Genomic DNA, 16456 nt, shown 5'->3' with positions numbered 1-16456 from the left:
CTGTTGTTTACGCCCCTAGTCTCTTTCCCTGACTCTATTCCAGCCTCTCCCCAGGCCCCTCACCTATGAAATGTGCTTGACATCTTCGAAGAGGGTATGTATACACCATCACAGCACCACTAATCCTTATTTAATGCCTGTTCCCACACATATAACACAGGAATGATGTGCTGAAAATATTTAAGATGGGCCCAAGAAAGAGTTGGCTACTGTCTCAACGAGATTCATGTTTTCAGACCCCTTCAGGACTGACAAGGGCAAAAAGAGAAAACTCAGGGGGTGAGTTGTCCAGACCCCTGTAATCCTCAGCTGGTCACACGGACAGCTGCGCCCAGAAAGCCCTGGCCCAGCATTGACTCTGTCTGCCTCAGGAAGCACCAGGCTCGGAGGGCTCACAAGCCACAGGGCTGTTGGCTCATGGATTGTTCTGGAACCAACAACTGTGCACTCCACATCTGGCCAGCTTCCTTTTAACGAGCACTTTGCATTTTGTGTCCCACCCACAAACGAGGGGTCTCACCATTTAGAAGTTAATGAGATCAGTGGTGTGTAATTTGGAAATGAAGCACTCCTCCATACGTCTGATTGATCCAGAAGCACAGAACACAGCCCCCCGCCCCCAACACACCGGTAATGACACAAATAAAACTACTTCCTTGTCCCCGCCTCTGACAGGAGCTGCCAGCTTAGAGGGAGTGTGTGGCTTCCCTTCAGGTAGACTGAGGGACAAGATGATAGATGCACTCAACTTGGGCACCTTGAAAACCTGTGAGTCTTATCAGACAACCACCGGGAGCAAATTCCCACCGCGCGTGGGACACACGGCTCCCCCGCCTCCCTCCTCTAATAAAAGCCCTGCTTGGGTTATTTAGCATAAGCTAAGCACCAGCAATTTCTTTGATTATCCATCTGAAGCAATTTTTAAAACCAGATTAAAGCCGCTTGTCAGAAGCAGATTTGCCCAAGGGCAGGAAAAATTCTGAGAACCGATCTGTGAGGGCTCTTCAGTAACTGAAGGTTACATAATGTCCTTTTATGCTTCAAGATTGTATCAGCATGTGTGGGACGGCCATCCAGCTCAGAATCCAAAGGCCGGCTCTTGAGGGCTGGGCAGCGTAGACCTCTCAATGGAGGCTTTGCAGCCTGAAGGGGGCGCTGCCGTTGAGTGGAAGTTGCAGGATGAGGCCCGATGCAGGCCCCTTGGTGCAGACCAGAGGCCCCCAGCACAACAAACGGAGTAGCGTGGGCTAAAAGGTGATTTCCTGCAGCAAAATTCGGAGCAGACAACAGAGGTGCAGAAAAGGCCGTCCCCACTACCCTGGCTGGAGACAATCACATCCAGATGGGCTCCTAAAGACACAGTTCTGAGGACATACGCTTGAACCACCCAGGAATGTTCAGAGAAGGAGGCCGTTTGAGGAAAAACAAGCGTGGCCCCTGAACTACCAGGGTTGAAGGGAACCAGCAAAACCATAAAGCATCACTGTCACGATGGAGAGGTGGCCACATACTGAGCATTTATCAAGGCCAGGCCCACGCTAAGCCCTTTTCAGTTATGACTGTGTTTAATGCACTCAGTAGCCCCGCAGAATGGATAGCCCTTACTGCCCACATGTAGAAATATTCCCAGAGAGGTTTAAGACTGGACTCAGGGTCTCGGAGCTCCTGATGCGAAGCAAGATCAACTCCCGCACCGCCTGGCTCCAGGGCCCTGACACCTCCCGCTTCCCTGTGCTTGCTGGCCTCACCTCTTCTGCACGGGCACTGCTTCTCCCATTCACTCTGGCTGCATTATTCTGTCTTCCGGTCTGCAGCCGGAGCGATGGCTTAGAAATAAAAGCCTGATCCCATCAGCCTCGTGGGAAGACTCTCCGATGGCTTCATTTTGCAATCAGCTGTGGCCCCAGCCTGCCTTTCCTGTCTCATCCCACTCGGAGCTCCCCATCCGTGCATCTGCCTGGAGCCCAGAGCCCAGAGCCCAGAGCCCTCCTACTCTTCCCCAGCAGGTCTCAGTTCCACTCATCACTTGTCAACAAAGCCTTCCTGACCTCTGGGATCAGATCTTCTTTCACAGGCCCACCTAGTGATGGCTGTAGTCACAGTTGCCACAACATGGATTGATGACCATTCCCTCCACTGGAGGATAATGAAGACTGAGTCTTTTCTCTTTTCAATATTGTATCCTCAGTATGTAGGGTATAGCAAACATTGAATATATGAATGTATGAGTAGATGGATGGGTGATTGGATGAATGCTCGGGCGGATGGATCATTGGGTGGATAGATGGTTGGGTAGATGGATGGGTGATTGGTAGATGGACGGTTGGATGGATGGATGGATAAATGAATGATTGGTGGATGGATGCTTGGTGGATGGATGATTGGGTAGGTGGATGGTTGGGTAAATGGATGGGTGAGTGAATGGATGGTTGAGTGGATGGACAGCTGGGTAGGTGGATGGGTGGATGGGCAGATAAAAATAAACCCAAAACAAGGATTCCAAATATACAGAAATGCTCCCAAATCACAGTTGTTTGACTTGAACGTTAGGAATGCTCTTTTCTTCCAGGCAACCCTAGCATTCTAGCAACCTGTTTAGTCCAAACACTTCATTTTACAGATGAGGGAAATGAGGCTCAGAAAAGGCAACACACTTTTGTTTAAATGCTTCTTCCAAAGAAGTGAGGTTAAGGCCCTACGCGCACTGGTGGGTCTGATGAACTAGGGGGTGTGCTGCAAGAAATTTGTTACTAATTATAAAGTACAGAAGTCTGTGAATGATTTGTTATTTTCATAAATTAGTGCAATTTCCCCACATCACATCATCACTGTTACTCACTGCATTCCAATGTTCTTTCTAGAAAAGAAAAGCAAGGAGTAAAGAGAGATCCTGTGAGTTCGACTGCAGCCCCTGGGAACCACCAATCCTAATGCACTATCCCCAGTCGTGGCAGCTGGGGTGGTGATGAGGGGGCCCGGGGCCGGGGGCGGTCCTTGGCTGTGTGCGTTCCTGTCTCGGCCCACCAATTTGGTGTTTTTCTGACACAGCTGAGCTCTCAGAGAAGTATGACACTTCTGCCCTATTCTCCCTTAGCGTAATCTCTCGGGAGGAGGTGAGACTCCTCTGCTTGGTGACTTGGAGAAAGCAGCCCCCATAGGTACCCTTCTCCTCCCCCAGCTGCCTGCCATGTGACAACCTCTCTGGGGCTGGCCCTCCCCAGCCTTTGTGGCCCCCTGCACTTGTACACAGCCTGGCACTGGGTGTGGAGGGTTAGTTCAGGGGGCAGTATTGGGAGCAGCCATTCTGACTTGCTTCCCTGATTCCCCTCCACCATGGTAAGACCCCCTTACTCTCTGGAACAGTGCAGACACTCTCACCGGGCTCTGTGTTAGGAACCCCCCCTCCGCCTCCCTCCATGGAGGGACCCTTCCTGGGATGCATATGCTCCCTTTTCTATTCTCCTAAAGCCTGTGTGCAGACTCTCTCTCAGTACCTACACGCTGTCCTATTTGTTTGCTCACTTATTTTCCTGCTGGGTATGACCTCCTGGAGGCTAAAGGGAATTCATCTCATTTGTTTTTATATCTCGGTCTAGCACCCGTACGTACTCTGCCGAATGAATCGTGGAATGATGGAATGAGTCTATAAATGAGGAATAATTTTGTTTACTGACATAAAAACCTGCTTACTTGAGTTAAGTCCCATACTGTGAGATGGATCCCTATTCCAGGGAGTTTGGGAAAGGATTTCTGTTCTAAGTGATTTGTGCAGAGGAAAGAATTCTCAGGTTAATAAAGAGAGGGAAATTGTCAAGTCCCAACAACTAAACATGGCTGGAACATGGCTGAGTCAGTTAAGCATCTGACTCTTGATTTTGGCGCAGGTCATGATCTCACATGTTCATGAGTTTGAGCCTTGCATCAGGCTCTGCACTGGCAGCATGGAGCCTGCTTGGGCTCCTCTCTCTCTCTCTCTCTCTCTCTCTCTCTCTCTCTCTCTCTATCTTTCTCTCTCTCCTTCGCTCTCTGCCCCTTCACTGCTCATGCAAGCACTCTCTCTCTTTCTCAAAATAAGTAAACTTCAAAAAACAAACAAAAACACAATTAAACATGGTATTTCATGGAGAAAGCCACCCCCTCAGAAAATTCTTTGCGATTCCAGCAGATTAAGTCCAATCTACACACACGATCTTAACTTGTCCAAACAGTGCTTCCTGCACTGAGGCCTAGGAGCCCACTGACCTTAGCAGCCTTGTCAGACTCAGCTTTGTATTTTTAATCCAGTTTTAACTCTTTCTTATGCTCAGTCTGTGATAGAAAAAACAAAGACCACAAGGCTTGAGCAGCCCATGCAATAGGCGGAAGGAAAATATTGTTAGGTTCTAAAGAGTTATGGGGGAGAGGGATGTGTGTGTGAGAGGGTGTTTTCCTTACTATTTCATCTGCACTCTGCCACATGAACTGTTACCTGACTTCAAGGTCATGGTCGGTGTCAGTCTGCTTGTGGGAATCCATCATTCGGCATAGCATAGGGAGGAAACCCGGCAACTGAATTCCAAGGAAAATTCAAAAATGATCTTCTAACCAATTTTTTCAGCATCTTTCTCGTAGCGTCCAAAAGACAGCAGAATGACCCAATTTTGTGCTTCCCAGACTGATTGCTGGAAGGGCTGACGGATTGTTGCACACACGAGCTCACCATCGCTGGCACAAACCCATGTCTCTGTGTGTCACTCACATCTATCGTTGTCCTTCCAATGCATCTAGATAAGTCATGATCAGACCCCAATTCACTGAAATGCATTTCTGACATAATAATTAGTTCTGATTGTTCAGACATTTCCTAATGTTCAAATACCAAAAATAAAACAACTATCCCATTAGAGAGGATATCTTTTTTATTCATAATAGAGAAAGGTCTTTGAGACTTTAAGAAGCCCAAATCAAGGAATTTGGTGGAATATTTGGTAGGAATAGTTTCTTAATTTTAATTTAAATCCTACTAATTATCCACGGGAAAATGCGAGCAAGTGTTTTGTTTGTGTGCTTGGATCATGGGGGTATTTTTATTTTTATTTATTTATTTTTTTGTGGGGGGCAGGAAGGCGGCCAGGGTGTTTATTTTGTTTTGACATCAAGAAACAACAAATAGCGGTAAACATATTTTTCCTAACATTCCTTCTTGATAAGACTTCTAAAGTGTATTAAAATCATTTTCCTGCCTTTGTCAACACAAGAAAAGTACAAAGCATTGGAATCTTCCCTCGATGATTGAAAAATCTTTCAGAGAATTTGGGGCATTCCCTGAACAAAAGATGTTACCAATGTCACCGTGTGAGGCTGAACCCATGTGTACTGAGCTAAAAACTGTGAAGAAGGGTTTTTTTTCTAGAACTAATGTCCCAGTCACCAGCCTATTTTGTTGAGATTTTCCTCTCTATAATTCCACCAGCCTAAATGTGTGTGGGGTGGGGGGAGTTGATGAGTCAACATCACCAGAGGCCAAGCCAGTTCCATGTTGAAGACATAAAAACCATCCCAGGCTCCTTCCCAACATTAACACAGATGCGGTGATGATTTGGGAAGATTAACTCCTCTCAAGGTTGGCATTTGAGGCCACAAACAGAAAAGAGATTACAAGTGTATGCAAAATAAGCTGCTCTTGAAAAGGAAAGAAAAACAACTCTTGCCCATGGTATCCTCTCTCTTATTATTCCTTTTCTTCTGGAAACATCTCCCTACCACTCCCAAAATAAATGCCAGGTGTTTTGCTGCACTTCCATTTAAAACTAGAGAAAGAAACTTGATACAGTGACTTTTTGGTCTGTTCAGAGAGCTTGGGTTGGAAAGTGTCATATACAGAATTATTAACAACAACAGGGGGTTGGACTAATGGGGGTTTGGCCGCTAGAAGAGACATGGGCGACAGAGGCCTGTGATCCCCAGAGATGGAAAGCAACAGAGTAAGTGCTCCTCTTACCCCAGCTAAGTCCTGAAGGATGTGGCCCAGGGAGTCCATCAGTCTCTTGGGCTTGATGAGATGGAGCTGGGCATCTGAGTGCCAGAGAAAAGAAACTTGGACAAAGAGAGAACTCTGGGGATATCCAAGTGCTGATTAGCATGTATATGTATATGAACCTGACACTAGGTTCAGACCATCAGGAAGGTTTATGAGGAAGAATCCTTAAAGCTAACACAGGGCTGGGAAAAGCTCCTGTTCCCACCAGCCACAGTGGAAAACCCCATAATTCATGGGACGTCTGTTAAAGCACGAAGAAGTGTCTTGCCTCAGTGGTGGAAAAAATGAATCCTGGGCTAAACACTGCTCTGATCCCATCTAATGAAGCCCTAAAAGGATTAGGGTGTTCCAAATAACATAACTGCATCCCAGAGCAAAGTTCAGGAATATTTATAAGAATACAAAAATATCCAGAATCCAAAAGCATAAGGCCCCACAGTATCTGGAATTCAAAGAAGCAGGAAAATATGACCCACAATGAAAATAAAACTCAGTTAATCAAAACCAACCCAGAAATTATGCAGATGATAGAATTAGTACACAAGGACTTAAAAAAATTTTTTTTAAGTTTATTTATTTATTTTGAGAGAGAGAAAGAAAATATGAGTCAGGAAGGGGCAGATAGAGGGGGAGAGAGAGAGAATCCCAAGCAGGCTCCACACTGTCATCACGGAGCCTGAAGTGGGGCTCGAACCCTGGAACCATGAGATCATGACCTGAGCTGAAGTCGGATGATGAACCGAGACACCCAGGTGCCCCCCCTTTAAAAAATTTTTTTCTAAGTCTACTTACACAAGGACTTTTTAAAAAGTATTATAACTGTGTTCCATATGTTCAGGAGGCTAGAGGGAAGATTGAGCATGTTAAGTACAGATGTGGAAGACATAAAAAAGATCCCAATTAGGGGCACCTGACTGGCTCAGTCAGTGGAGCATGTGACTCTTGATCTTGGGGTTGTGAGTTTGAGCCCCATGTTGGATGTAGGGATTATTTAAAACTAAAATCTTAAAAAAAAAATCCCAATCAAGTGTGTCAAGAAGAAAACTCTAATATCTAAAATGAAAAACATAGTGGGTGGGATTAGTAACAGATTAGTCCTTACAGAGAAAAAGACTAGTGAACTCGAAGACAGAGCAGTAGAAAGACTCCAAAATGAAACACGCAGAGAAAAAGACAAGAATTTTTAAATACAGAGCATCAGTGAGTTGTGAGACAATTCAAGCAGCCAAATATGTATGTAATTAGAATCCCCAAAGGAGGGAGGGAGATTTTTAAAAACTATTTGAAGAAATAATGGCTGCAAAACTTACCAAAAATGATGTAAACTATAAACCCGTAGATATAAGAATCTCTCAGCACAAGAAACAAGAAGGAACTTACACCAAAGTATATCATAACCAAATTGCTTAAAACCAGTAAAAATATAACAAAACATTAAGAGCAGCCAGAGAAGGAAAGACAGAAGAACAAAAGAAAGGATGGCAGGAGTTTTGGTTGGAAACCACGCATGCTAGAGTGCAGGGGGGCAATCAATTTCAAGTAGTAAAAGAGAAAAGAACTGTCGATCAAGAACTATTTGCCTAGCAAAAACAGCTTCCTAAAACATGGGTGAAAAGAAGGTTTTTTTTCAGACATTTAAAAGCCAAGAGAATTAAGTACCAGCAGACCTATCTTTCAAAAACTGTTGTAGGAAGTCCCACAAACCAAAAGAAAACAATACCAGATGGCCATCGGTACCTACACAAAAGAATAAGTAACAGCAGGAATGGTGACTCTGCAGGCAAATATAAGTTCTTTTTTCCTCATTATTTAAATCTCCTTTAAGAGATAGTTGGCTATGTCAAGCAAAAATAACATGTCGTGGGATTTGAAACATACATAGAAATAAAATACATGACAACAAAACACAAAGGCCCGAAGGGGAGAAATAAAAATATATTGTTGTAAGACTCTACTAAATGTACATGAAATGGTGTAATAACACTTGAAATGCATCACATCAAAGATGTATAGTATAGATCCTAAAGCAACCACCTACATAACACAAATAGTTATGGCTAATAAGTTAAAAGGGAAATAAAATAGAATCATTAAAATAATGACTTTTTTTCAAAAGAAGCCAAAAAGTAGGGTAAAAGGCACAGAAAAGAGATGGAGAAAACAAATAAGACTGTAGATTTAAACCAACCATATCGATAATCACATTAAATGTAAATGTAATAAACACTTCTGTTAAAAGGTAGTAATATTCAGAGTGGATGGCAAAAGAAAGACCCAACTATATGCTGTCTACAGAAAAAGCATTTCAAACTTTGCTTAAAAATACAAATAGATTAAAAGTAAGAGAATGAAAGGCAGGGGGAACTATACTGTGAAAATGTTAATGAAAAGAAAGCTGCTGTGTCTGTATTATATCAGACAAAACAGATTTTGGAGCAAGGAATATTACCAGGCATAAGGAAGATCATCCTAATGATAAAAGGTTTAATTCATCAATAGGACATAAACATTCTAAAAGTCTATTTAATAACAGGGGCGACTAGGTAGCTCACTCCATTAAGCATCTGACTCTTGATTTTGGTTCAGGTCATGATCTCATGGTTTGTGAGATCAAGCCCCATGATGGGCTCTGTGCTGAAAGCATGTGGAGCCTGCTTGGGATTCTCTCTCTCCCTCTCTTTCCACTCTCCCACCACATTCTCTTTCTCTCAAAATAAATAAATAAACATTTTTAAAGTTTATTTAATAATAGAGCTTCAAAATACACAAAGCAAAACCTGATCAAAAAAAAAAAAGAAAAAGAAAGAAAGAAATGGCCAAATCCCCGGTTATAAAGTGATAGTTCCATACCCCTTTCTCAATAATTGATTGAACAAGGGGCGCCTGGGTGGCTCAGTCAGTTAAGCGTCTTTAGCTCAGGTCATGATCTCACTGCTCGTGGGTTCAAGCCATGCGTCGGGCTCTGTGCTGACAGCTCGGAGCCTGGAGCCTGCCTCAGATTCTGTCTCTCTATGCCCCTTTCCTGCTTGTGCTCTCTCATTCTCTTTCTCTCAAATATAAAATAAAACATAAAAAAAAATTAAAAAAAATAATTGATTAAACAAGTAGATAGAAAATCAGCACAGATATAAAAGACTGGAGCAACACTATCAACCAACTTGACCCAGTTGCTAAACACTACCCATTAGTGGCAGAATTATATTCTTTTCAAGTAAAAATGGTACATTTAGAAGACAGACTATATTGTACCCATTTTAAAAAGTCTCAATAAATTTAAAAAGATTCAAATTATCCAAAGCATATCATCTGGCTACAGTGGAATTAAATTATAAATTAATAACAGAAAGATATCTGGAAAGTCCCCAACTAATTGGATATTAAATAATACACTTCTAATAGCCCATGAGTCAAGGAAGAAATTAAAAGGAAAATTAGAAAGTATTTGCACCAATACTTGAACCAAATGAAAATTAGAACACACATGGGGCACCTGGGTGGCTCAGCTGGTTAAGCATCTGACTCTTGGTTTCAGCTCAGGTCATGATCTCACGGTCGTGAGATTGAGTCCCACGTCAGACTCTGCACTCTCAGCATAGAGCCTGCTTGGGATTCTCTCTGCCCCTCTCTTTCTGCCCCTCCTTATGCTCTCTCTCTCTCTCTCTCTCCCAAAATAACTAAACTTAAAATATATATATATATATATGATTAGAGTTAGGGTTAGGGTTATATATATATGGATATATATTGGATATATATATATTTTTTTTTTTTTTTTTTAAGGAGCCAGACACCAAAGTATAAATGATGTTTAATCCCCCTTTATATGAAGTTCAAGACCTGGCAGAAGTCAGAATGGTTGTTATTCTTGGGCAGTGTATTGACTGGGAGGGGACATGAGAGAATGTCCTGGGGTGACGGGAATGATTTAGATCTAGGGTAGGCTTGATTACACATGAGTGTAAACATTCATCAAGCTCTCAGCTTCATACTCTTACAGAATGTATTTTATACCAGTAAACACACACACACACACACACACACACACACACACACACACACACACAACTATGGAGACAGTAAAATGATCAATGGTTACCAGGGGTTGGTAGGGGTGGGAGGGAGGAATGAAAAGGTGCAGCACAGGAAACTTTTTAAGGCAGTAAAACTATTCTGTAAGATATTGCAACGAATACCTGTATGATATTATATTATGGATTTGCCAAATCCATAGACTGTACAGAGCAGAGCTTGATATAAACTGTAGATCTTAGTTAATAATGTATTAATATTGGTTCATTAGCTGTAACAAATATACCACACTAATGCAAAATGTTAATAATAAGGCAAACTGTATAGGAGGAAGGGGGGTATATAAGAATTCTCTGTAGGACTCAATTTTTCTGTAAACCTGAAACTGCTCTAAAACATAGTCTATTAATTATTTAAGTATGTAGCATATAAATACCGGTATTAGTATATTGTTTAAATATTTAAGTATATTATGCATAATATATGTATGTGTATGTTGTGTTAATATGTATGTTAACATATTTTAAAATATTTAAAAATTATATATGTGTGTCAATATATTATTTAAATATATTACATAACTATTATTGTTTAAATATATTACATAATTATTGTTTAAATAGATTACATAAATATTTATATCAATAAATATATTGTTTGAAGATATTTAAATATTTAAATACATGAAAATATATACGCACATACACACACAGCCACCACAATCAATAAAGAATGAGGAAAATGTGAAAAGCTTGAGGGAAGCACTAATATTTTAAGAGCAATTGTCTATAGATGGTGAGTGCATTGGTGATTTTTTTTTCCCCCTCACTTGTCACTTTTCTCTATTTTCCAAATTGTTGCAATGCATGGGAGATGATCTCAGGATGGAAAAATACTCCTCCTCTCCTCTTTTTAAATGCCCTGTTGAAACCAGATGAGCAGAAAGCAGACACACACCTAATTCAGCGCGTGACCTTCTTTCTCAGCCTGTATCTCAAGTCGGGAGCTCACTCCCCGCCCGCCCCCCCTCCTCTCTGTGTTTACTTCCTGCCAGAGATAAATAATGAGTCAGAAGCAGGACTGGGGACTGGCGGGGTGGAGGCTGCCCCCGGCTCCGCCTGACACACCCAGCCTTGGCAGGAGCTTGGGAGTAGATCTGGGACTTTGCAGAAGTTTGTTTGCAAGGAGGAGATTACTACTGCCTAGGAAACACGGGGCTGGGTCATGAAGAGCTGGCCCAGCCCCTGCTCATCAAACAGATCTTTTTCATTTTTCTTTTTTCTGGGTCTGCGAATGGACCTTGTTTATAGGGAAATTAAATTGAAGGACAGACCCGGGTTTCCTTCTAATTATGGAGACCACAACACAAATGTTTTCAGACCCCCCGGGAGAGCTCAGCAATAATGGGTCTGAGCCCTGGCTTCCACAGGCACCAGACCGAGCTGGACTGTGGTCCCCACCACGCCACATTTTGTCTGTGTGGGGACGAGTTTCTTAACCTCTCTGAGCCTCGATTTCTTCGTGGCCTTCCGGTCATCTGCATGTGTCCATTCTGAGCGGTGAGTGAGGTGTGTGTTTGGGCCCTGGGTCCCCTGCCCTGCATGCAGGTGACTCAGTGGCAAGGCACAAGGGGACATTCTGGCCTGTCATTTCAAGTCCACCCTTTCATGTTTCAAACCATTTTTCTACCCTTCCCTAAGCTGCTGCTACCCAAACACCAAGAATTTTTGTTCTAAGTAAGTCTATATTTGAAAAAGTCAAGGGGTTGAGCTTAATGAATCTGCCACATCTTCTATTTCCCAGACTTAAAGAAGGTCTGGAGTTCTCTGTTGAAGAGCCTAGTAAGTCTGGGGGCATCTGTGTGGCTCAGTCAGTTAAGCATCTGACTTCGGCTCAGGTCACGATCTCACGGTTCGTGAGTTCGAGCCCCGCGTCGGGCTCTGTGCTGACAGCTCAGAGCCTGGATCCTGCTTTGGATTCTGTGTCTCCCTGTCTCTCTGCCCCTGTCCAGTTTGCACTCTCTCTCTCTCAAAAATAAACATTAGAAAGGATATTTTTTTTAAAGAGCCCAGTAAGTCCAGTCTTTCCTAAAGTCTGTTTCCTATAGATCCATAATAATTACAGCGTTCCCTCTGCCTGGAACCATCTTCTTTCCCCACAAATCCCTATTTCTATTTGGTTTCAAAGACCCAGCAGCAAGGGTGCTCCCTCTGGAGGACTCTCTCCCTTCCCTCAGCAGAGCCGGGCCCTCTCTCCCACCCCGGTGCTCCCACAGAGCCTGCCTGTAGCATTTAGCTCTTCTAGAACGCTTTGTTTACATGCCTCTCTCTACAACTGGACCAATATGTCCCGTTGGTCTCTTCCACCTCTGGCCTCCAGCTCAGAGCTCGGCCTGTGGTGAGCTGCGGACCCACGTTCGCTAAATGGAATACGGAATCTGCTCCCCATCCCCCCCCAAAAAGGATGAGGTCTGTTCAGGTGTTTAAGGGGCTGGGTATACAGCAGGAAGTGGGCTATCCCTGAAGTACCAAAGAGAGCCCTGCTTTTCTCCCAAAGATGGAGGTCTATCCTGGGTGGCCCCGTGCGATGGGGACTGTGACAGCTCACTCTTTGGCCAGCTTCACCCAATACTGGACACTGGGTCTGCGACTGGAACTCGGCGAATATACCCGATTGGCCACTTTTTCACTTCTCAGCAAAGGGTGCTCATCGCCCAGTTGCTGAAGCCAAAGTTAAAGGAATCTTCCTTGACTGTTCCCTCCCTCCTTCCAAATCCAATCCATCAACAGGTCCTGTCTCTCAGCTCCCGAATACCCAAAATATCAGAGCTGTGTCTGTTTCTCCATTTTCACCGTAATCACCTCAGTCCCACTGTGCTCAGGATCCTCCCCAGAGGGGTGAACATTGACTCTCGGGAGGGGAAAACATCTTAGATATTACAGTGCAATTACAAGGTCATAGCTGGTCCAGTACAGAATCCAAAGACCACAATACATATACAATGTGCCTAATGGAGAGTTCTTGGGGAGAAGGCAATTAGGAACAAACTGTCTAGGAAGGTTCCTGTAGCAGGACAGAGGGAGATAATGAAACCATGATTGTGATCCCTGCCTCCTTCGAGGCACGCTGGATCCTGCCAGGGTCCTGAGTATTCGGAACCCCCCCCCCCGCTCATGCTTCCTTCTCTGACCTCCCGGCCTCCAGTCTGGCCCCCTTGCATTCTCCACACAGCAGTCAGAGAGGTTCTATTAAAACATAAATCAGGGGCGCCTGAGTGGCTCAGTTGGTTAAGCGCCTGAGTCTTGATCTCAGCCCAGGTCATGATCTCACAGTTTGTGGGGTCCAGCCCAGAGTCAGGCTCTGCATTGACAACACAGAGCCTACTTGGGATTCACTCTCTCTCTCTCTCTCTCTCTCTCTCTCTTCCCCTTCCCTGCTTCTGCTTTCTCCCTCTAAGTAAATAAATAAATCAATTAAAAAATAAAATAAAATAAAAAATAAATAAATAAAATCCATTAAAAAATAAATAAATAAAAATAAATAAATAAATCCGTTCATGTCACCTAAATCTAGATCTCTTACCATGGCCTTCGGGCCCTAGTCTGGCCAATCTGGACCCTGTCCTCCTCCCCACCTCTTCCTACCTCATCAGCCTCCTTCTGTTTTTCTAACAAACCAAATTCATTCGCCCCTTACGTCCTTTCCACTGCCTGTCCCTTGACCTGGATCTTCCTCTGCCTGCCTTTTTTTTTTTTAAGTTTATTTATTTTTGAGAGAGAGAGAGAGAGAGAGAGAGAGAGAGCGCATGCATGTGTGAGTGATTGGGGGAGAGGCAGAGAGAGAGGAGGAGAGAGGGAATCCCAAGCAAGTTCCTCACTGTCATCGCGGAGCCTTACACATCAGGCTCAGTCCTACGAACCGTGAGATCGTGACCTTAGTCAAAATCAAAGAGTCAGACACTTAACTGACTGAGCCATCCAGGTGCCCCCCACGCCTGGCCTCCTTTTTGCCACTCCAGACTCAGTTCATACATCACCTCCTTCTCTGAGCATCTAATCCCGAGTATCAAACTGTAGGGTTCTCAACGTCAGGTGCATCAAACCTTGGGGTGCATCAGAATCACCTGGAGGCCTTGTTAAACACAGATCCCTGGGGCCCACCTCTAGCGTTGATTCAGAGAGTCTGACCTAAGACTGAATTTCTGTCAGGTTTGCAGGGGATGTTGAGCCTGCCAATCTGGACTTCACTTTGAGAACCACGACTGAATCTGAACTAGCCACTCCCTGTCTGTGGCTGTCGACCCCAGCGCCCCATTTGGTGCCTTTTAGAGCCCTGATATTACCTGAAAGTGTCTGTCTTCCTTTTGTTTCCTTGTTTAATGTCCGACTTCCTCACTACAACCTACTTACCCAGTGAGGCAGAGAGACTCCAGGGCTCTGGCTGACAGCTGTGGTCCCACCACCTAGCACAGCATCGGGCCCAGAATGGTGGCCCAGTAGATATTTGTGGGAGGAAAAAAATAGAAGAGGGGAGAGGGCAGAGGCTTAATGTACATGAATTATCCCCAAATTCTGTGCCGTAACTTGAAAGTTTACAGAAGCACAAGCAAGTTGGTATTGTTATTGGCCTGAGGGTAGCACCTTGGGTCGTGTGCTAAGACTTTGTCATAAAGATCACATGGGTGTCTTATTAAAAACAGATTGTTGGGCCTCACCCCAAATCTACTGTATCAGACTCTTCATGGGAGAGGTCAGGAAATGGGGTATTTTTAATACTTATAAGTTGGACCTGGCAATAGATGAGTATTTCAGAAATTCTCCCACTCATGAGAATCACCTAGGATGTTTATTAAACACAGATTCCTGGGGCATGTGGGTGGTTCAGTCGGTTAAGCGTCTGGCTTCAGCTCAGGTCATGATCTCGTGGTTCATGAGCTTGAGCCCCATATTGGGCTCTGTGCTGACCATGTGGAACCTGCTTGGGATTCTCCCTCTCTCTCTCTCTCTCTGCCCCTCCCCTACTGGCACTCCTTCTCTCTCTCTCAAAATAAATGAATAAACTTAAAAAAAAACAACAACTAGGGGTGCCTGGGTGGCTCAGTCAGTTAAGCGTCCAACTTTGGCTCAGGTCATGATCTTGTGGTTTGTGAGTTTGAGCCCCGCATTGGGCTCTGTGCTGACTATGCAGAACCTGCTTGGGATTCTCTCTCTCTCTCTCTCTCTCTCTCTCTCTCTCTCTCTCTCTCTGCCCCTCCCCTACTTGTGCTCTTATCTCTCTCAAAAGAAATAAATAAGCTTAAACACACACACACACACACACACACACACACACACACACACCAAAAAACCCACAGAGTCCTAAGTTCCACATGTAGCGATTTGATTCAGAAGGACTAGGGTGGCTCTAGGAATTTATATATTTTACAAACACCCAGGTAAACCTTATGTCTGGGGAGACTGGGAAATACCACCCCAGATGATTTCATTTACTATCCTTCACCCCCACCCTGACCTTGTCCTATGCTCTTAGGTACAGTTTTAAAGTCATGAAAATAAGAGCAGTGGCATGAACTACCCCACCTGAGACTAACGTGTGAACCACCATGAGGATATTATAGAATTGGGGGCCACAATGCTCCATCAAACTATCACCCCTCCCCACACCAGGGGCCAGCTTAGATAAAAGCCAGGGTTCCCAGGACACGCCTATGGTCTTTCTTTCAATGTGTCCAGAATTGTTCATAATTTCCCTATAGTAGGTATCCCTTTAGACATCCTTGGCTCTGACGGTGGGTCCTTCTTTTGGGTTCTTGTTCCAAAACCTTAGCAGGTTCCAGAAACCTTCTTTGTCTCCACTTCCTCTGCCCACGCCCAGGCAGTCACCAGGTTCTGTGGGTTCTGCCTTGGGATGGTTTTCCTGGGGACCATTCCGCTGCTACAGGGACCTCCCTTATGTCCTTCCAGCCTCCCCCTCCAGCGCACCAGTCCAAGCCCCTAAATTCATCCTCTGAACTCTGTCCTCACATGCATAAATCTTTATTTAAATATAAACAAACAAGCAAACAAGCCACAAAGCCCTCCTCCAGCTTCCTGTTACTTGCAGGATAAGATCTCAACCCCTCACCTGACCGCCATATCCTCCTCCATCTGACCTCACTCCTTCTGCCTTGTTTTCAGTGAACACTCACCCCCCTCCGTCAGGGCTCACGTCCTACCCAGCCACAAAGAGAGCCACAAAGAGAGCCACAAAGAGACCCAATTCAGGAATCCTGCCCCACCTGGGATGGCCTCTAGAGCTGTCCCCTTTGGTTCACCCCCCACCCCTGCCAGGAGACTCTCCTTGCCCACCCCAGCCCTCAGAGAAGCCTTCTTCTCCTGAACCCCAACAGCACTGAGCCTATGGCATCAC

The 16456-nt window shown here is 44.4% G+C and overlaps 1 protein-coding gene across 12 annotated transcripts in view; it reads right to left on the bottom strand.

Annotated features, from left to right (window-relative positions):
- TACC2 (transforming acidic coiled-coil containing protein 2) overlaps positions 1 to 16456 on the bottom strand; it is a 215030-nt gene that overhangs the window by 157261 nt on the left and 41313 nt on the right. The gene's annotated exons all lie outside the window — the stretch shown is intronic.

The sequence above is a fragment of the Herpailurus yagouaroundi genome, unplaced genomic scaffold, assembly GCF_014898765.1.
Source record: "Herpailurus yagouaroundi ecotype Mexico unplaced genomic scaffold, PumYag 163, whole genome shotgun sequence".
NCBI lineage: Eukaryota > Metazoa > Chordata > Mammalia > Carnivora > Felidae > Herpailurus > Herpailurus yagouaroundi.
Note: the sequence above shows the minus strand (reverse complement) of the source record. Positions and strands in the feature narration are given on the sequence as shown.